This window comes from Hyla sarda, unplaced genomic scaffold (genome assembly GCF_029499605.1).
Source record: "Hyla sarda isolate aHylSar1 unplaced genomic scaffold, aHylSar1.hap1 scaffold_3110, whole genome shotgun sequence".
NCBI classification, from domain to species: domain Eukaryota; kingdom Metazoa; phylum Chordata; class Amphibia; order Anura; family Hylidae; genus Hyla; species Hyla sarda.
In genome coordinates this window covers 1-23,758 of record NW_026609837.1, presented here as the reverse complement: position 1 = coordinate 23,758, position 23,758 = coordinate 1, and the positions used below count along the sequence as shown (strand labels likewise).

Here is a 23,758-nt window from a genome sequence, read left to right as displayed (position 1 = left end):
AATAAATAGCCGATTAAATAAACCACTACACCCACACTACCTCAAGCCTCCGGATAGGGCTCAGCAACTAAAGCTGCCGAATAAGCAAATACCACTATTATTCCCCCCAAGTAAACTAAAAATAATACCAAAGATAAAAACGAAGCCCCCCCGAATATTAAAATCAAGCACCCCACCCCGGAAGAAACCACTAACCCCAAAGCCGCATAATACGGAGAAGGATTTGAAGCTACAGCAAGAAATCCCCCCACCAACCCAACCTCAAACAAAAATATCATAATTCCTACAAGGATTTTAACCTAGACTTATAGCCTGAAAAGCTATTGTTGTGTTCAACTATAAGAACTAATGGCCCCTATTTTACGCAAAACCCACCCCATACTAAAAATTGTTAATTCCTCCTTCATTGACCTCCCCGCACCATCCAACCTGTCCTCATGATGAAATTTTGGCTCCCTCCTCGGAATCTGCCTTATTCTACAAATCGCTACTGGACTATTCCTAGCAATACATTATACAGCAGACACCTCAATAGCCTTCTCATCTGTAGCCCACATCTGTCGAGATGTAAACAACGGCTGACTTTTACGAAATCTACATGCAAACGGAGCCTCATTCTTCTTCATTTGTATTTACCTTCACATTGGACGGGGCATGTACTACGGATCTTTCCTATTTAAAGAAACATGAAATGTTGGGGTAATTTTACTGTTCTTAGTTATAGCAACAGCCTTTGTCGGATACGTCTTACCATGAGGGCAAATGTCCTTTTGAGGCGCCACAGTAATCACTAACCTTCTTTCAGCCGCCCCCTACATCGGAACCGAGCTAGTACAATGAATCTGGGGCGGATTCTCGGTGGATAACGCCACTTTAACCCGATTCTTTACATTCCACTTCATTCTACCCTTTATTATTGCAGGAGCCTCAATAATCCACCTCCTGTTCCTACACCAAACAGGCTCGTCTAACCCAACTGGACTAAACTCCAACTCAGACAAAATCCCATTCCACGCCTACTACTCCTACAAGGACGCATTTGGATTTGCCGTACTTCTAGCCCTGCTAGCCGCGCTATCCACATTTGCCCCAAATATCCTCGGTGACCCAGATAATTTCACTCCCGCTAACCCCCTAGTAACTCCCCCTCACATTAAACCCGAATGATACTTCTTGTTTGCATATGCTATCCTTCGATCTATCCCCAATAAACTCGGCGGAGTCCTAGCCCTCCTATTCTCTATCATAATCCTGTTCTTATTACCCATCCTTCACACATCCAATCAACGAACTTCTACTTTCCGACCCCTAACTAAACTACTATTCTGAACCCTAGTGGCAAACACGATGATCCTGACATGGATTGGCGGCCAACCAGTAGAAGACCCCTTCATCATGATTGGCCAACTAGCCTCAGTCATCTATTTTTGCATCTTTATCCTTCTCATCCCCGCCACAGGCACTCTAGAAAACAAGTTAGCCCGATTAAACTTTTAGGGCAGTTGGCGGACACCTTGTACCCCCCCACGAACCCCACTTTAAAACGTCCATGGATTAGAACAATGAAAGTTTTGCCCTAATTCATGTATGATTATATACATACTATGCATAATAGAGCATTCATCTATTTACCCCATGCATATCTTTGCCCTAATTCATGCAAAATCAACAGTAAAACTTATAAATTTTTGTCCTTATTATCGAACAAAACACTTTTTAGAGAATTAAATGAAAGTTTTGCCCTAATTCATGTATGATTATATACATACTATGCATAATAGAGCATTCATCTATTTACCCCATGCATATCTTTGCCCTAATTCATGCAAAATCAACAGTAAAACTTATAAATTTTTGTCCTTATTATCGAACAAAACACTTTTTAGAGAATTAAATGAAAGTTTTGCCCTAATTCATGTATGATTATATACATACTATGCATAATAGAGCATTCATCTATTTACCCCATGCATATCTTTGCCCTAATTCATGTATGATTATATACATACTATGCATAATAGAGCATTCATCTATTTACCCCATGCATATCTTTGCCCTAATTCATGTATGATTATATACATACTATGCATAATAGAGCATTCATCTATTTACCCCATGCATATCTTTGCCCTAATTCATGTATGATTATATACATACTATGCATAATAGAGCATTCATCTATTTACCCCATGCATATCTTTGCCCTAATTCATGTATGATTATATACATACTATGCATAATAGAGCATTCATCTATTTACCCCATGCATATCTTTGCCCTAATTCATGTATGATTATATACATACTATGTATAATAGAGCATTCATCTATTTACCCCATGCATATCTTTGCCCTAATTCATGTATGATTATATACATACTATGCATAATAGAGCATTCATTTATTTACCCCATGCATACCTTTACCAAACGCTATCCTTATTAAACATGTTAAGATTCACATAATATGAAACTCAATACTAAATTAATGCATCTAGAAATACGTTTCACGAAGGCGGATTGATAATTCATGTGTCTTAGACTAAAATGAAGTAAGAGCCTTCATCATTAACACTATGCATAAATATCCACACAAATAATTACCCACTTATTCTTAATAAGTTAATTAATGTATATAGACACACTATTTACATATTGTACTACCCGTCAAGCATGAACTTGAATATTATTATCAAAATAATATCCTTAATTAACAAACTATACATAAACATAAAGGCAAGTCAACTTTAGTCCAATTATTTCATGTATCCCATTGTTGAACTGTGCCTTTTCTATCCCAGCAACCAAGCATATCCTTATAATTAACCTTTCATAATCAACTACCATGGCCTTCTACATATATCATAACAATAATAATACCCATAAAAAGATTAACCACATGAATAATGCCCAGAAATATCCTGGAACTTTACCATCAACACTTTGATATTCCCCATTCGTACCTTAATGTGGCCTACATGACGTCAAGGGCTTGGGAGTTGGTATTCTCCAATGGACCTTCAACAAGAGTGGCCTTCCTCACCTTTTAAAAAGCATCTGACGGAACTGAATCTATGGACTTATATAGGTTAATCGGGTTTAACTGGTTTCTAAAGAGCATCTCCCCTATGCGGTCTGGTCCCTTTTGCTCCTTAACAAGGCCTCCCTGCACTACATAGCATCAGTGGTTTTTTTTTTAAAAACCTTTCACCTGGCATCTCTCAGTGGGGTAATGGCACATTAACTAAGGTGGTCCTACTTCATGCAAGCGTGGTTCATTAGGCATAAGAATATGATAACCTATAAATGAATGCTTGTTAGACATAGCAATATTTACGCCTATCTAAAAATTCACTACTATTTTATTTTCCCCCCCGGGAGTCCAATGTTTGAATTTTTTTAACACAATATTTGGCATCTCCCAGCGGATAGGATTTCTCTTTAACGCCGCCTACTTTCCTATAAAATTTTAGGCAACCCCCCCCCCCCCCCCCCCATAGATTTTACCGCTAGTTTTCTCTTGTAACCCCCCCGGACCAAGAGTACTTTACGGTTTTTCTATGAAGGCCTATCGTAGCTTTTATAGATTAATTGTTTCTATTACTAACTAGTTCAATATAACCCCATTTTAGGCAACCCCCCCCCCCCCCCCCCCATAGATTTTACCGCTAGTTTTCTCTTGTAACCCCCCGGACCAAGAGTACTTTACGGTTTTTCTATGAAGGCCTATCGTAGCTTTTATAGATTAATTGTTTCTATTACTAACTAGTTCTATACAACCCATTCCCGGCGTACGCACGCATATTTTTAACCCACCATTTCGAAAGGGTTTCCCACAAATACACCCCTAAAATTTATCTTACCTAAAACGGGTACTTTAAAAATTTTTACCCGAGTGTATACCTATGTATACACATGTGTATTTTTTAAAATTTACCATTTCGAAAGGGTTTCCCACAAATACACCCCTAAAATTTATCTTACCTAAACGGGTACTTTAAAAATTTTTACCCGAGTGTATACTTATGCATGCACATGTGTATTTTTTAAAATTTACCATTTCGAAAGGGTTTCCCACAAATACACCCCTAAAATTTATCTTACCTAAACGGGTACTTTAAAAATTTTTACCCGAGTGTATACTTATGCATGCACATGTGTATTTTTTAAAATTTACCATTTCGAAAGGGTTTCCCACAAATACATCCCTAAAATTTATCTTACCTAAAACGGGTACTTTAAAAATCTTTACCCGAGCGTATACCTATGTATACACATGTGTATTTTTTAAAATTTTCCATTTCGAAAGGGTTTCCCACAAATACATCCCTAAAATTTATCTTACCTAAAACGGGTACTTTAAAATTTTTACCCGAGTGTATACTTATGCATACACATGTGTATTTTTTAAAATTTACCATTTCGAAAGGGTTTCCCACAAATACATCCCTAAAATTTATCTTACCTAAAACGGGTACTTTAAAAATTTTTACCCGAGCGTATACCTATGTATACACATGTGTATTTTTTAAAATTTTCCATTTCGAAAGGGTTTCCCACAAATACACCCCTAAAATTTATCTTACCTAAAACGGGTACTTTAAAAATTTTTACCCGAGCGTATACCTATGTATACACATGTGTATTTTTTAAAATTTACTATTTCGAAAGGGTTTCCCACAAATACACCCCTAAAATTTATCTTACCTAAAACGGGTACTTTAAAAATTTTTACCCGAGCGTATACCTATGTATACACATGTGTATTTTTTAAAATTTTCCATTTCGAAAGGGTTTCCCACAAATACACCCCTAAAATTTATCTTACCTAAAACGGGTACTTTAAAAATTTTTACCCGAGCGTATACCTATGTATACACATGTGTATTTTTTAAAATTTTCCATTTCGAAAGGGTTTCCCACAAATACACCCCTAAAATTTATCTTACCTAAAACGGGTACTTTAAAAATTCTTACCCGAGCGTATACCTATGTATACACATGTGTATTTTTTAAAATTTTCCATTTCGAAAGGGTTTCCCACAAATACACCCCTAAAATTTATCTTACCTAAAACGGGTACTTTAAAAATTCTTACCCGAGCGTATACCTATGTATACACATGTGTATTTTTTAAAATTTACCATTTCGAAAGGGTTTCCCACAAATACACCCCTAAAATTTATCTTACCTAAAACGGGTACTTTAAAAATTTTTACCCGAGTGTATACTTATGTATACACATGTGTATTTTTAAAATTTACCGTTTCGAAAGGGTTTCCCACAAGTATACCCCTAAAACTTATCTTACCTAAAACGGGTACTTTAAAAATTCTTACCCGAGTGTATACTTATGTATACACATGTGTATTTTAAAATTTACCATTTCGAAAGGGTTTCCCACAAATACACCCCTAAAATTTATCTTACCTAAAACGGGTACTTTAAAAATTTTTACCCGAGTGTATACTTATGTATACACATGTGTATTTTTTAAAATTTACCATTTCGAAAGGGTTTCCCACAAGTATATCCCTAAAATTTATCTTACCTAAAACGGGTACTCTTACGCTTTTAAAGGAAAAAAGTCTTCCCCTGGTCTTAGGCTCCAGTACCTCTTGGTGCAAATCCAAGTAAAAGCTGCTCCAGTAGCTTAAGCAAAGCATTGGTCTTGTAAACCAAAGAATGAAGTATAAAGCCTTCCTGAAGCTCAGGATAGAGAGAATTTAACTCCCGCAACTAGCCCCCAAAGCTAGCATTCTATTTAAATTATATCCTGTCTAAATAGCTTACGTAAAGCATAGCACTGAAAATGCTAAGACGAACCCTAAAAAGTTCTTTAGGCACAAAGGTTTGGTCCTAGCCTTGTAATCAATTGTTACTTAACTTATACATGCAAGTCTCCGCACCCCTGTGAGAACGCCCTTTATCTTCTACTCGAAGCAAGGAGCTGGTATCAGGCACAACTATTAGCCCAAAACACCTAGCCACGCCACATCCACAAGGAAATTCAGCAGTAATTAACATTGAGTATAAGCGCCAGCTTGACTCAGTTAAAGTAAAAAGAGCCGGCAAATATGGTGCCAGCCGCCGCGGTTACACCACGAGGCTCAATTTGATTATTTTCGGCGTAAAGCGTGATTAAAGTCATCTAATAACTATAGTTGTATTTTGACTAAGCTGTGACACGCTTGTTCACAAGAAATCCAAAAACGAAAGTTACTATATTTACACCAACTTGAACCCACGACAGCTGAGATACAAACTGGGATTAGATACCCCACTATGCTCAGCCGTAAACTTTAAATTACATTCGTATCGCCTGGGAACTACGAGCCAAGCTTAAAACCCAAGGGACTTGACGGTACCCCATATCCACCTAGAGGAGCCTGTCCTATAATCGATAACCCCCGCTTAACCTCACCATTTCTAGCTATATCAGCCTGTATACCTCCGTCGTCAGCTTACCCCGTGAGCGAAATTTAGTGAGCTCAATGTCTCTACATCAATACGTCAGGTCAAGGTGCAGTAAATGAAGTGGGAAGAGATGGGCTACACTCTCTAATTTAGAATATACGAAAGACTACATATGAAATTCTAGTCAGAAGGCGGATTTAGCAGTAAAAAGAAATCATAGTGTTCTTTTTAACCCGGCACTGGGGTGTGTACACACCGCCCGTCACCCTCTTCAAAGCCCAATATCAGTAATTAACTAAAATCAGCAAATCAGAAGAGGCAAGTCGTAACATGGTAAGCGTACCGGAAGGTGTGCTTGGAAACAAAATATAGCTTAAACAAAGCATCTCGCTTACACCGAGCAAATATCTGTTAAACTCAGATTATTTTGAGCTAAAAATCTACGCCCCTCTATAATTTTATAAACCCTAAGAATTTACCTCACAAATCAAAACATTTTTACATCTTAGTAAAGGCGATTAAAAAACTATTAGGAGCTATATCAATAGTACCGCAAGGGAAAGATGAAATAAAAATGAAATAAATGTCAAGCGTAAGAAAGCAGAGATTCAACCTCGTACCTTTTGCATCATGGTTCAACTAGTCAAATTAAGCAAAACGACTTACAGTTTAACTTCCCGAAACTAAGTGAGCTACTCCAGGGCAGCTTATTGAGCAAACCCGTCTCTGTTGCAAAAGAGTGGGAAGACCTTCGAGTAGGGGTGACAGACCTAACGAACTTAGTGATAGCTGGTTACTCAGGAAAAGGATTTAAGTCCAACCTAAAGTCCCGTTAATACCCATAGATAATTATATTACTTTAGAGCAATTCAAATAAGGTACAGCCTATTTGAAATAGGATACAACCTCAAGAGACGGGTAATATCTACTTACAGTAATCAAGTAGGCTTAAAAGCAGCCACCTTTAAAATAGCGTCAAAGCTTCATTACTCCCGTACCCAATTCCTTCTATAACCCAGAACCCTCCACCACTACTGAGTACTTCTATACCCCTATAGAATATTTTATGTTGAAACTAGTAACAAGAAGCAGAACTTCACTTAAATGCGAGTGTAAGCCAGAAAGGACACACCGCTGGCTATTAACACCCCTGCAAAAAATTAATAACCTCCACAAGAAAACCTTAATTTTCATAATGTTAACCTAACACAAGAGCATTTCAAGTAAGATTAAAAGAAAAAGAAGGAACTCGGCAAATATTAACCTCGCCTGTTTACCAAAAACATCGCCTCTTGTTATAATATAAGAGGTCCAGCCTGCCCAGTGACTCTGTTCAACGGCCGCGGTATCCTAACCGTGCGAAGGTAGCGTAATCACTTGTTCTTTAAATGAGGACTAGTATGAATGGCACCACGAGGGTTACACTGTCTCCTTTTTCCAATCAGTGAAACTAATCTCCCCGTGAAGAAGCGGAGATAAACATATAAGACGAGAAGACCCTATGGAGCTTTAAACTCAATAACACTTGCCTTTAAACATCAACACTTCAGAGTAATAAACATTTACTATGGCCTCCTGATTATTAGTTTTAGGTTGGGGTGACCGCGGAGTAAAAAATAACCTCCACATTGAATGGGGAATACCCCCCTGAGCCGTGAGCTACAACTCTATGCACCAATAAATCGACATCTATTGACCCAATAAATTGATCAACGAACCAAGTTACCCTAGGGATAACAGCGCAATCCGCCTCAAGAGCCCCTATCGACAGGCGGGTTTACGACCTCGATGTTGGATCAGGGTATCCCAGTGGTGCAGCCGCTACTAAAGGTTCGTTTGTTCAACGATTAAAACCCTACGTGATCTGAGTTCAGACCGGAGTAATCCAGGTCAGTTTCTATCTATAAAGAGCTTTTTCTAGTACGAAAGGACCGAAAAAACATGGCCCATGCATTATGCAAGCCGTATTTAATAATTTATGACCCAGACTCAATAAATATTTAATCTGTAATAAAACTCTAAACAAGAGCGTTAATGTAGCAAAACCTGGCATTGCAAAAGACCTAAACCCTTTCTATAGAGGTTCAAATCCTCTCATTAACTTTGAATCTTGTCCAATTTATTCTACCCCTATGCTACATCGCCCCCATCCTCCTAGCAGTTGCATTTCTTACCCTTATTGAACGGAAGGTATTAGGCTACATACAACATCGAAAGGGCCCAAACGTAGTAGGACCCACCGGCCTTCTTCAACCCATTGCTGACGGTGTAAAATTATTTATTAAGGAACCTGTACGACCGTCAAACTCATCTCAAACCCTATTTCTTCTCTCCCCCACTCTAGCCCTAGCTTTAGCTATAATTATTTGAACCCCGCTACCTATACCTATTCCCCTCTGTGACATAAACCTAGGCGTTTTATTTATTCTAGCCCTGTCAAGTCTGATAGTTTACTCAATTTTAGGGTCAGGGTGAGCCTCAAACTCCAAATATGCCCTAATCGGCGCCTTACGAGCAGTTGCACAAACCATCTCCTATGAGGTCACACTAGCCCTAATTTTGCTTTGCACAATCTTATTGTCTGGGAACTTCACACTTCAAAACTTCAACATCTCACAAGAATCAATTTGACTTATCATCCCTATGTGACCTCTCGCTATAATGTGATATGTCTCAACTCTTGCTGAAACAAATCGAGCACCCTTTGACTTGACCGAAGGAGAATCTGAACTAGTATCAGGATTTAATGTAGAGTACGCAGGTGGTCCATTCGCACTATTTTTCCTAGCAGAATACGCTAATATCCTTATAATAAACACAATTTCTGCCGTTATCTTCTTAGGATCCTCCACCATCTTATCTTTGCCAACAACCACAATCTCCCTAATAACAAAAGCTGCTCTGCTCTCAATAATTTTCTTATGAGTGCGAGCCTCATACCCACGATTCCGGTATGACCAACTTATACACTTGGTTTGAAAAAGCTTCTTACCACTCACATTAGCCCTGACAATCTGACACATTTCATTTCCCATTTCCCTCCTAATTTTTCCACCAACAACATGGAAGCGTGCCCGAAAGATAGGGACCTCCTTGATAGGGAGGATAATAGGGGTTCAAACCCCCTCACTTCCTTAGAGAGATAGGAATCGAACCTATAATTAAGAGATCAAAACTCTACGTAATTCCATTTTACCACTCCCTAGTAAAGTCAGCTAAATAAGCTTTTGGGCCCATACCCCAAACATGTTGGTTAAACCCCCTCCTTTACTAATTAACCCCCTTACCCTCTACATTATTTTCTCTAGCCTAGCACTAGGCACAATTACCACACTGTCAAGCTACCACTGAATTCTAGCCTGAGTTGGTCTTGAAATTAACACCTTAGCGATTATCCCCCTTATAACCAAAACGCCCCACCCACGAGCCATTGAAGCTGCGACAAAATACTTCTTGACACAAGCAGCAGCATCAGCTCTAATCCTATTCGCTAGCACAATTAATGCCTGACTCACTGGCGAGTGAGCCATTAATATTAATATTAACTACTCGACTTCAATCTTGCTATCAATTGCCCTATCTATAAAACTCGGAATCGCCCCATTTCACTTTTGGCTCCCAGAGGTTCTTCAAGGACTAACTTTAAAAACAGGACTCATTCTCTCAACATGACAGAAAATTGCCCCAATAACCCTGCTACTTCAACTATCCCAATTTGTTGACTTAAACCTCATACTAGTCTTAGGCTTACTTTCGACAGTGATTGGGGGTTGAGGAGGCATTAACCAGACCCAAATTCGAAAAGTACTAGCATTCTCCTCTATTGCCCATTTGGGGTGGATACTAGCAATTCTGAAAATCTCCCCCCAACTCACCTTAATAAATTTCATCATTTATATTCTTATAACATCAACCCTTTTCATAATATTTATCTTTTTGGGCACAAAAAATGTTTATGAACTATCAACAGCATGATCTAAATCCCCCACCCTCTCAGCCCTATCGCTTCTATCCCTATTATCCCTCAGCGGACTACCACCATTAACCGGGTTCATTCCAAAGTGACTTATTGCCCAAGAAATAATTAAGCAAGATCTTACAATATTCGCCTTTGTTATCCTCCTATCTACACTTCTAAGCTTATTCTTCTACCTCCGACTTACGTACAACATATCCTTAACATTGGCACCAAACCTATCCAATTCAACCTATCATTGATTTTTTAACAAAAATAACATAATGGCATTACCAATCTCTTTTACCCTCCTTCTCCTACCTGTAACCCCAACCATCATAAGTCTCATCAGAAATTTAGAAACTTAGGCTAATTCAGACCAAGAGCCTTCAAAGCTCTTAGTAGAAGTTAAACTCTTCTAGTTTCTGTAAGACTTATAGGATATTAACCCATATCTTCTGAATGCAAATCAGATACTTTAATTAAGATAAAGCCTCCTAGAAAGACGGGCCTTGATCCCGTAACATTTTAGTTAACAGCTAAACGCTCAATCCAGCGAGCTTCATTCTACTTCTCCCGGTTTTTAAAAACGGGAGAAGCCCCGGCAGGAACTATTCTGCTTCTTGGGATTTGCAATCCCACGTGTGACACCCCAGAGCCTGATAAGAGTAGGAATTAAACCTACATTGTTGGGGCTACAACCCACCGCCTAGCATTCGGCCATCTTACCTGTGATAATTACCCGTTGATTATTTTCCACCAACCACAAAGATATCGGTACCCTGTACCTAGTATTTGGGGCCTGAGCCGGCATGGTCGGCACAGCTCTCAGTCTCTTAATTCGAGCAGAACTCAGTCAGCCTGGATCCCTTCTGGGTGATGACCAGATTTATAATGTCATTGTTACGGCCCACGCCTTCGTTATGATCTTCTTTATAGTAATGCCCATCTTAATCGGGGGGTTTGGAAACTGACTAATTCCTTTAATAATTGGTGCACCCGACATGGCCTTCCCGCGAATAAATAACATAAGCTTCTGACTTCTCCCCCCATCTTTTCTTCTTCTCTTAGCATCAGCTGGTGTTGAAGCAGGGGCCGGAACCGGGTGAACTGTATACCCACCCCTCGCCGGAAACCTGGCGCACGCCGGACCCTCAGTTGATTTAACCATTTTTTCCCTTCATCTCGCAGGTGTCTCTTCAATTCTGGGGGCCATTAACTTCATTACCACGATTCTCAACATGAAGCCCCCATCTATAACACAGTACCAAACCCCCCTGTTCGTTTGATCTGTCCTAATTACTGCTGTTCTTCTACTTCTTTCTCTTCCTGTCCTAGCGGCAGGCATCACCATGCTTCTCACTGATCGTAATTTGAATACAACATTCTTTGACCCGGCAGGAGGGGGAGATCCGGTCTTATACCAACACTTATTTTGATTTTTTGGTCACCCAGAAGTCTACATTTTAATTCTTCCCGGGTTTGGAATTATCTCCCACGTAGTCACATTCTACTCAAGCAAAAAAGAACCGTTCGGCTATATAGGTATAGTGTGAGCAATAATATCTATTGGCCTCCTGGGATTTATTGTTTGGGCCCATCACATGTTCACAACTGACCTAAACGTAGACACCCGAGCCTATTTCACCTCTGCTACAATAATTATTGCCATCCCAACAGGTGTTAAAGTTTTTAGCTGATTAGCCACAATGCATGGAGGAATTATTAAATGAGACGCCGCCATACTATGAGCGCTGGGCTTCATCTTCCTGTTCACAGTTGGCGGACTCACAGGGATTGTTCTAGCTAACTCATCTTTAGATATTGTCCTTCACGATACTTACTATGTGGTAGCCCATTTTCACTATGTTCTGTCTATAGGAGCTGTATTTGCCATCATGGCCGGATTTGTACACTGATTCCCCCTATTTACAGGTTTTACCCTACACAAAACCTGAGCAAAAATTCAATTTGGCGTGATATTTACCGGAGTAAATTTAACATTTTTCCCTCAACACTTCCTAGGCTTAGCAGGTATACCACGACGATACTCTGACTATCCTGATGCATATACCCTTTGAAATACGGTTTCATCTATTGGCTCACTTATTTCCCTAGTTGCTGTAGTAATTATAATATTTATTATTTGAGAAGCTTTCTCCTCTAAACGCATCCTATCTTCCACAGAAATAACTTCTACAAACGTAGAGTGACTTCACGGCTATCCACCTCACTACCACACATACGAAGAATCTACCTTCTCCCAAAACAATAGATCGAGAAAGGAGGGAATTGAACCCCCATCCACTGGTTTCAAGCCAGGCACATAACCACTCTGTCACTTTCTTTGAGGAGTTAGTTAACTTATAACATTACCTTGTCAAGATAAAATAATGGGTTAAACCCCCGTACACCTCTAATGGCCCACCCACTTCAGTTAGGTTTCCAAGACGCAGCCTCTCCTATTATAGAGGAGCTCCTTCACTTCCATGATCACGCACTAATAGCAGTTTTTTTAATTAGTGCCCTAGTCCTTTATATTATTACAACCTTAATAAGCACCAAGTTATCAAACACCAACACTATCGACGCACAGGAGATTGAAATAGTATGAACCATCATACCAGCCATTATTCTAATTGTCATCGCCCTCCCCTCATTACGAATTCTATATTTAATAGATGAAATAAGCAACCCGGACATTACCATTAAAGCAATCGGCCACCAATGGTATTGAAGCTACGAATACTCAGACTTCGCTGATTTGAACTTTGACTCTTACATGGTTCCCACCCAAGACCTCCTATCAGGTCAATTTCGTCTTTTAGAAGTCGATAACCGAATAATTACCCCAGTAGGAATAGCAACCCGAACCCTTATTACAGCAGATGATGTACTCCACTCGTGAGCAGTGCCATCTTTAGGGGTAAAAACTGACGCAATCCCAGGACGACTAAGTGAAGCCTCATTTCTCGTCTCTCGACCAGGTGTATATTATGGTCAATGCTCGGAAATCTGCGGTGCCAACCACAGCTTCATACCTATTGTTGTTGAATCTCTCCCTATCAAGGAGTTTCTAGACTGAACTTCTGCCTCAGAAACCGCCTCATTAAGAAGCTATAGGACCAAGCGATAGCCTTTTAAGCTATAGACAGGTGACTTCCAACCACCCTTAGTGAATGCCGCAATTAGACCCAACACCATGATTCCCCATTCTATTTGTCTCATGACTTATTTTTCTTGCATATTCCCCAATTAAAGTTTCTAAATATAATAGCCTAAATGACCCCACCCATAAAACTTATAAAGGCCTAACTAAATCTTGATCCTGACCCTGATCCTAAACTTATTTAGTCAATTCGCCTCTCCAAACCTCCTGGGACTACCGTTAGTTTTTGTTGCCCTTCTGGCCCCATGACTTATATTTCCCACCCCATGTAATCGTTGGTTAACTAATCGTGTAGTAACTGTACAAACATGATTCGTTAAAACCTTCTCTAAACAAATCTTCTCCCCATTAAACACTCCAGGCCATAAATGGGCTTTAATTTTAACCTCACTAATAATTTTTTTATTGGGCATAAATCTCTTAGGCCTCCTTCCGTACACATTCACCCCCACTACTCAATTATCACTTAACTTAGGTCTAGCCATCCCCCTATGATTAGCGACTGTGGCAATTGGATTTCGTAATCAACTCACAGCGTCCCTTGGACACTTCCTCCCCGAAGGAACCCCAACACCTCTTATTCCCATTCTTATTATTATCGAAACCATTAGCCTATTTATCCGACCCATAGCCCTAGGTGTCCGACTCACAGCCAACCTAACCGCCGGACATCTCCTCATTCAACTTATTTCTTCAGCCACACTAGCCTTACTATTTTCTTCTCCTATTGTTTCAGCTCTAACTTTCATAACACTAATCCTCCTAACCATACTAGAAATTGCAGTTGCAATGATCCAAGCATATGTATTTGTTCTTCTCCTAAGCCTCTACCTTCAAGAAAACACCTAATGGCACACCAAGCTCACGCTTTCCACATAGTTGACCCCAGCCCTTGACCCCTCACAGGAGCCACAGCAGCATTTATATTAACGACTGGCCTAGCCATATGATTCCACTACAATACAACCTTAATTTTAACTTTCGGCCTCCTACTTATGCTTCTCACCATGTATCAATGATGACGAGATATCGTCCGAGAAGGCACATTTCAAGGCCACCACACTATTCCAGTACAAAAGGGCCTGCGTTATGGTATAATCCTATTTATCACCTCAGAAGTGTTCTTTTTCATTGGATTTTTTTGAGCATTCTATAATGCCAGCTTAGCACCCTCCTATGAGATTGGGGAATGCTGACCACCAACTGGAATCTCACCTCTTAACCCATTCGAAGTACCCCTTCTAAACACCGCAGTTCTCCTGGCCTCCGGGGTCTCAGTCACGTGGGCCCACCACAGCATTATGCAAGGGGATCGAAAAGAAGCAATCCAATCTTTAGCCCTAACTATTACCCTAGGCCTTTATTTTACTATCCTTCAAGCCATGGAATATTACGAAGCACCTTTTACCATTGCCGACGGCATCTACGGATCAACATTCTTTGTGGCAACTGGATTTCACGGACTTCATGTTATTATTGGCTCACTATTTCTTATTACATGCCTATTTCGACAAATTAACTTTCATTTCACCACCCAACATCATTTTGGATTTGAAGCAGCTGCATGATACTGACATTTCGTAGATGTCGTCTGACTTTTCCTTTACGTCTCAATCTACTGATGAGGCTCATACTTTCTTAGTATAATTAGTACAAGTGACTTCCAATCACCCAGTCTTGGTTAAACCCCAAGAGAAAGTAATGACATCTTATGTTTTAATTGCCTCTACCTTATCCTTAATTTTAGCCTTTATTAGCTTTTGATTACCGTCACTAAACCCCGACTCAGAAAAACTCTCCCCTTATGAGTGCGGATTTGACCCACTCGGGTCAGCACGACTCCCATATTCAATACGATTTTTCCTGGTCGCTATCCTATTTCTTCTCTTCGACTTAGAAATCGCCCTCTTACTCCCAACACCATGAGCAACCCAATTCAATTACCCCACCCTAGCAATTTTTTGATCATCAATTATTCTTATTCTTTTAACCCTGGGGTTTATCTACGAGTGAGCCCAAGGGGGACTAGAATGAGCAGAATGAGGGGGTCGTTTAAAAAAGACAGCTGATTTCGACTCAGCAAATTATGGTTCAATCCCATATCCCCTCTTCATGACCTTAACACACGAATCCTGACTATTAACTTCCACATTTTTCTTAGGTCTTTTAGGGTTATCTTTACACCGAGCACATCTCCTATCAGCTTTATTATGCCTGGAGAGCATAATACTATCTATTTTTGTAGCCCTCGGTTTATGAGCCTTAAAATTCTGCCTAATTACACCCATAATATATCCCCTAATTATATTAACCCTCTCTGCATGCGAAGCAGGAATCGGGCTAGCATTAATAATCGCCACTGCACGCACCCACGGAACAGATAATTTGAACTCCTTGAATCTTCTACAATGTTAGTAATCTCTGTGCCCCTATCTATTCTACTTCTCTCAACCTGGTTAACCCCTGCTAAGCGGTTGTGGGAAGTTATCACAGCCCAGTCATTAATTATTGCTATTGCATCAATAGTTTGATTCTGCACTCAAAATGGCTCTCTTTTCTTAAACTCCTACTTCACTATTGACCAGATTTCATCTCCCCTACTTATTCTAACCTGCTGACTGACAGCCCCAACTCTTTTAGCTAGTCAAAGTAAACTATCAAAGGAGCCCGTCTCACGTCAACGAGCCTATATTTTTACTGTCATTCTACTTCAAGTCACCACCCTCTTAGCATTCTTAGCAGACAACATGATATTGTTCTTTATTCTGTTTGAATCAACTATAATCCCAACATTAATTATTATTACACGCTGAGGGGCCCAAAAAGAACGAATACTAGCAGGAACATATTTATTATTCTATACACTATTTGGGTCAATAGCCCTTTTAGCTGCGCTATTATTTTTTCATGAAACATTTGGAACCCTCTCAATCTCTCTAATCAAAGACTCCGCAAAAGAACTTAACCCCTCAGCCTGCATGTTAGCATGGTGGGCAGCCTGTTTCACAGCCTTTCTTGTAAAAATACCCTTATACGGTGTTCACCTGTGGTTACCAAAAGCCCATGTAGAGGCCCCCATTGCCGGCTCTATAATCTTAGCCGGAACCCTACTAAAACTGGGCGGATACGGAATCTTGCGTGTTAACACTATCATCAGTGACTCATTTTTACAAACAGCAGCCCCATTAATTATTTTTTCAATATTTGGTGTCCTCTTATCAGCAGCACTTTGCTCTCGACAAACAGACTTGAAGTCCCTCATCGCTTTTTCTTCAGTCAGTCATATAGGCCTAGTCATTGCAGCATCACTTTTAAAAACTGATTGAAGCATCGCCGGATCCCTAATTCTAATAATCTCTCATGGCTTGGTATCCTCCGCCCTCTTTTGCCTGGCGAACACTTCGTATGAACGTACCCACACCCGAACACTTATTATTCTACAAGGAAGCCAAATTATCCTCCCGCTTTCCGCAGCCTGATGATACTAGCTGCACTCTTAAACATAGCCTTACCTCCCTCACCCAACTTCATTGGGGAAATATCCATCCTTTCATCCCTTTTCCAATGATCGAACTTAACACTGATTATTATAGGTATTAGCATTTTATTTACCACTTCTTATTCCCTGTACATATTTTGATCAACTCAACGAGAGTACCTGCCTCTACACATTAAATTTATACCACCGATTCAAACACGAGAACATGCTCTTCTGGCACTCCACATTATTCCAGCTTTACTTCTAACTGTTAAGCCAAGCCTTCTATTTTAAGTGAATATAGTTTAATAAAAACCCTAGCTTGTGATTTTAGAAATGAGGACTAATTCCCCTCTATTCACCGAATCTGATTGGATAAGCAAGAACTGCTAATTACTTCCTTCTATGGTTCGACTCCGTAGCAGACTCGACCATGCTTATGCCAAGTTAAGTCTTAGCAAAAGCCATGAACTTGCTTATAGCACCTCTTTCATCCTACATCCTAAGTATACTTGTATTAATTATTCCTCTTCTTAATCCTAATTCTAGTGACTTCCACCTCAAGACCAAAACTGCCGTCAAAACAGCATTTTTTATCTCAACTATTCCGCTTCTACTTATAATTAACGAAACCGCACAGACAATATCCATCTCATGAAAATGATTCAACATTCTGTCAACCCCGATCAACTTAACCATTCAACTAGATCACTACTCCATCATCTTTATCCCAATTGCCCTAATAGTCACATGGAGCATCGTAGAGTACTCCCTGTGGTACATGCACAGCGATATTAAAATCCAACTCTTTTTTAAATATTTACTAATTTTTCTATTAGCCATAATACTGTTGGTCTCCGCCGGAAATTTTTTAATGTTATTTATTGGCTGGGAAGGGGTAGGGATCATGTCTTACCTACTCATTGGCTGATATTTTACTCGAAGTAACGCCGGGGCAGCTGCCCTACAAGCAGTACTGTATAACCGAATTGGTGATATCGGCTTCCTTTTTGCCCTATTTTGACTAATTTCATTGTATGATTCAGTCGATTTAAATTTTATTTTTTCTATAAATCACTCCACTCCCCTTCTTCTAGCATTCATTATTGCCGCAGCAAGTAAATCTGCCCAATTTGGTCTTCACCCCTGGCTAGCCTCAGCTATAGAGGGGCCGACCCCTGTCTCAGCCCTTCTACACTCGAGCACGATAGTGGTAGCAGGTGTATTTCTTCTTATTCGAATCCACCCCATAATTGAAAATAATCAAACAGCTCTTACCTTTTGTCTATGCCTGGGTGCCATTTCCACAGCATTTGCAGCAACATGCGCCCTAACACAAAATGATATTAAAAAAATCATTGCTTACTCTACATCTAGCCAGCTAGGCCTAATAGTAGTAGCAATTGGGTTAAATATACCACACCTAGCCTTCTTTCACATCTGCACTCACGCCTTTTTTAAAGCCATACTCTTTCTTTGCTCAGGCTCAATTATTCATAACCTAGCCGATGAACAGGATATCCGAAAGATAGGGGGCTTACAAAAGACTCTTCCCTTTACAACATCATGCGTGTCTGTGGGAAGCTTAGCACTTATGGGGACGCCGTACTTGGCCGGGTTCTTCTCAAAAGACGCTATTATTGAAGCCATTAACACCTCTGATGTTAATGCATGGGCATTAGCACTAACTATAATTGCCACATCATTTACAGCCGTCTATAGCCTTCGAATCATCTACTTTGCATCCATAAAACACCCCCGATTTAACCCCATCGTGTTAATTAATGAAAATAACCCCACCATTATTAACCCCATTAAACGCTTAGCATTTGGTAGTATCATTGCCGGCCTAATTACTAATCAAATTATTATCCCTACTTCCCCGATAGTCATAACCATACCCCCCCATTTAAAAATTGCAGCCCTAGCAGTGTCCGTTCTGGGTTTCATCATTGCAATAGATTTAGCCTCCATCTCATGAACTAAAACCCCTGGGACATTCTACACATCTAAAATCATTAATACTTCATTCTATCCTACAGCAATACACCGACTAATTCCATCATCTATGTTAAACTTTAGCTTACGAACATCATCTCACCTTATTGATACCCTCTGACTCGAAAAAATTGGGCCAAAAGGCCTAGCCGAATTACAACTGCCCCCAATTACATTTAATCAAGAAATCCAGCAGGGGCTAATCAAAGTCTACCTGACTATCTTTATCTTCTCCACTTTAATTTGTTTAGTCATCTTACAGCTCGTAAGACCCCTCCGTAATGGCCCCGAACTACCTCTAAAACAGCAAACAATGTCAACAATAGTGCCCAACCCCCAATCAATAGTAATCCCCCTCCCCAGGAGAACAGCATAGAAACTCCGAATCAATCACCCATATAAGCACTTGCTCCTCAACCCCCCGCAGTTATCTCCTCTGATTTTCCACCAATTAACCATCATAACCCCAACAACAATAAATAGCCGATTAAATAAACCACTACACCCACACTACCTCAAGCCTCCGGATAGGGCTCAGCAACTAAAGCTGCCGAATAAGCAAATACCACTATTATTCCCCCCAAGTAAACTAAAAATAATACCAAAGATAAAAACGAAGCCCCCCCGAATATTAAAATCAAGCACCCCACCCCGGAAGAAACCACTAACCCCAAAGCCGCATAATACGGAGAAGGATTTGAAGCTACAGCAAGAAATCCCCCCACCAACCCAACCTCAAACAAAAATATCATAATTCCTACAAGGATTTTAACCTAGACTTATAGCCTGAAAAGCTATTGTTGTGTTCAACTATAAGAACTAATGGCCCCTATTTTACGCAAAACCCACCCCATACTAAAAATTGTTAATTCCTCCTTCATTGACCTCCCCGCACCATCCAACCTGTCCTCATGATGAAATTTTGGCTCCCTCCTCGGAATCTGCCTTATTCTACAAATCGCTACTGGACTATTCCTAGCAATACATTATACAGCAGACACCTCAATAGCCTTCTCATCTGTAGCCCACATCTGTCGAGATGTAAACAACGGCTGACTTTTACGAAATCTACATGCAAACGGAGCCTCATTCTTCTTCATTTGTATTTACCTTCACATTGGACGGGGCATGTACTACGGATCTTTCCTATTTAAAGAAACATGAAATGTTGGGGTAATTTTACTGTTCTTAGTTATAGCAACAGCCTTTGTCGGATACGTCTTACCATGAGGGCAAATGTCCTTTTGAGGCGCCACAGTAATCACTAACCTTCTTTCAGCCGCCCCCTACATCGGAACCGAGCTAGTACAATGAATCTGGGGCGGATTCTCGGTGGATAACGCCACTTTAACCCGATTCTTTACATTCCACTTCATTCTACCCTTTATTATTGCAGGAGCCTCAATAATCCACCTCCTGTTCCTACACCAAACAGGCTCGTCTAACCCAACTGGACTAAACTCCAACTCAGACAAAATCCCATTCCACGCCTACTACTCCTACAAGGACGCATTTGGATTTGCCGTACTTCTAGCCCTGCTAGCCGCGCTATCCACATTTGCCCCAAATATCCTCGGTGACCCAGATAATTTCACTCCCGCTAACCCCCTAGTAACTCCCCCTCACATTAAACCCGAATGATACTTCTTGTTTGCATATGCTATCCTTCGATCTATCCCCAATAAACTCGGCGGAGTCCTAGCCCTCCTATTCTCTATCATAATCCTGTTCTTATTACCCATCCTTCACACATCCAATCAACGAACTTCTACTTTCCGACCCCTAACTAAACTACTATTCTGAACCCTAGTGGCAAACACGATGATCCTGACATGGATTGGCGGCCAACCAGTAGAAGACCCCTTCATCATGATTGGCCAACTAGCCTCAGTCATCTATTTTTGCATCTTTATCCTTCTCATCCCCGCCACAGGCACTCTAGAAAACAAGTTAGCCCGATTAAACTTTTAGGGCAGTTGGCGGACACCTTGTACCCCCCCACGAACCCCACTTTAAAACGTCCATGGATTAGAACAATGAAAGTTTTGCCCTAATTCATGTATGATTATATACATACTATGCATAATAGAGCATTCATCTATTTACCCCATGCATATCTTTGCCCTAATTCATGCAAAATCAACAGTAAAACTTATAAATTTTTGTCCTTATTATCGAACAAAACACTTTTTAGAGAATTAAATGAAAGTTTTGCCCTAATTCATGTATGATTATATACATACTATGCATAATAGAGCATTCATCTATTTACCCCATGCATATCTTTGCCCTAATTCATGCAAAATCAACAGTAAAACTTATAAATTTTTGTCCTTATTATCGAACAAAACACTTTTTAGAGAATTAAATGAAAGTTTTGCCCTAATTCATGTATGATTATATACATACTATGCATAATAGAGCATTCATCTATTTACCCCATGCATATCTTTGCCCTAATTCATGTATGATTATATACATACTATGCATAATAGAGCATTCATCTATTTACCCCATGCATATCTTTGCCCTAATTCATGTATGATTATATACATACTATGCATAATAGAGCATTCATCTATTTACCCCATGCATATCTTTGCCCTAATTCATGTATGATTATATACATACTATGCATAATAGAGCATTCATCTATTTACCCCATGCATATCTTTGCCCTAATTCATGTATGATTATATACATACTATGCATAATAGAGCATTCATCTATTTACCCCATGCATATCTTTGCCCTAATTCATGTATGATTATATACATACTATGTATAATAGAGCATTCATCTATTTACCCCATGCATATCTTTGCCCTAATTCATGTATGATTATATACATACTATGCATAATAGAGCATTCATTTATTTACCCCATGCATACCTTTACCAAACGCTATCCTTATTAAACATGTTAAGATTCACATAATATGAAACTCAATACTAAATTAATGCATCTAGAAATACGTTTCACGAAGGCGGATTGATAATTCATGTGTCTTAGACTAAAATGAAGTAAGAGCCTTCATCATTAACACTATGCATAAATATCCACACAAATAATTACCCACTTATTCTTAATAAGTTAATTAATGTATATAGACACACTATTTACATATTGTACTACCCGTCAAGCATGAACTTGAATATTATTATCAAAATAATATCCTTAATTAACAAACTATACATAAACATAAAGGCAAGTCAACTTTAGTCCAATTATTTCATGTATCCCATTGTTGAACTGTGCCTTTTCTATCCCAGCAACCAAGCATATCCTTATAATTAACCTTTCATAATCAACTACCATGGCCTTCTACATATATCATAACAATAATAATACCCATAAAAAGATTAACCACATGAATAATGCCCAGAAATATCCTGGAACTTTACCATCAACACTTTGATATTCCCCATTCGTACCTTAATGTGGCCTACATGACGTCAAGGGCTTGGGAGTTGGTATTCTCCAATGGACCTTCAACAAGAGTGGCCTTCCTCACCTTTTAAAAAGCATCTGACGGAACTGAATCTATGGACTTATATAGGTTAATCGGGTTTAACTGGTTTCTAAAGAGCATCTCCCCTATGCGGTCTGGTCCCTTTTGCTCCTTAACAAGGCCTCCCTGCACTACATAGCATCAGTGGTTTTTTTTTTAAAAACCTTTCACCTGGCATCTCTCAGTGGGGTAATGGCACATTAACTAAGGTGGTCCTACTTCATGCAAGCGTGGTTCATTAGGCATAAGAATATGATAACCTATAAATGAATGCTTGTTAGACATAGCAATATTTACGCCTATCTAAAAATTCACTACTATTTTATTTTCCCCCCCGGGAGTCCAATGTTTGAATTTTTTTAACACAATATTTGGCATCTCCCAGCGGATAGGATTTCTCTTTAACGCCGCCTACTTTCCTATAAAATTTTAGGCAACCCCCCCCCCCCCCCCCCCATAGATTTTACCGCTAGTTTTCTCTTGTAACCCCCCCGGACCAAGAGTACTTTACGGTTTTTCTATGAAGGCCTATCGTAGCTTTTATAGATTAATTGTTTCTATTACTAACTAGTTCAATATAACCCCATTTTAGGCAACCCCCCCCCCCCCCCCCCCATAGATTTTACCGCTAGTTTTCTCTTGTAACCCCCCGGACCAAGAGTACTTTACGGTTTTTCTATGAAGGCCTATCGTAGCTTTTATAGATTAATTGTTTCTATTACTAACTAGTTCTATACAACCCATTCCCGGCGTACGCACGCATATTTTTAACCCACCATTTCGAAAGGGTTTCCCACAAATACACCCCTAAAATTTATCTTACCTAAAACGGGTACTTTAAAAATTTTTACCCGAGTGTATACCTATGTATACACATGTGTATTTTTTAAAATTTACCATTTCGAAAGGGTTTCCCACAAATACACCCCTAAAATTTATCTTACCTAAACGGGTACTTTAAAAATTTTTACCCGAGTGTATACTTATGCATGCACATGTGTATTTTTTAAAATTTACCATTTCGAAAGGGTTTCCCACAAATACACCCCTAAAATTTATCTTACCTAAACGGGTACTTTAAAAATTTTTACCCGAGTGTATACTTATGCATGCACATGTGTATTTTTTAAAATTTACCATTTCGAAAGGGTTTCCCACAAATACATCCCTAAAATTTATCTTACCTAAAACGGGTACTTTAAAAATCTTTACCCGAGCGTATACCTATGTA

The 23,758-nt window shown here is 39.5% G+C and overlaps 1 long non-coding RNA gene across 1 annotated transcript; it reads right to left on the bottom strand.

Moving 5' to 3' along the window:
* Positions 1-58: 58 nt before the first annotated feature.
* On the bottom strand, positions 59-23,705 carry LOC130328646 (uncharacterized). The gene is made up of 2 exons (XR_008872540.1): positions 4,223-23,705; positions 59-4,102 (listed from the first exon to the last, which is right to left on the bottom strand). It is a non-coding gene; the product is annotated as an uncharacterized LOC130328646 (long non-coding RNA).
* Positions 23,706-23,758: the final 53 nt, after the last annotated feature.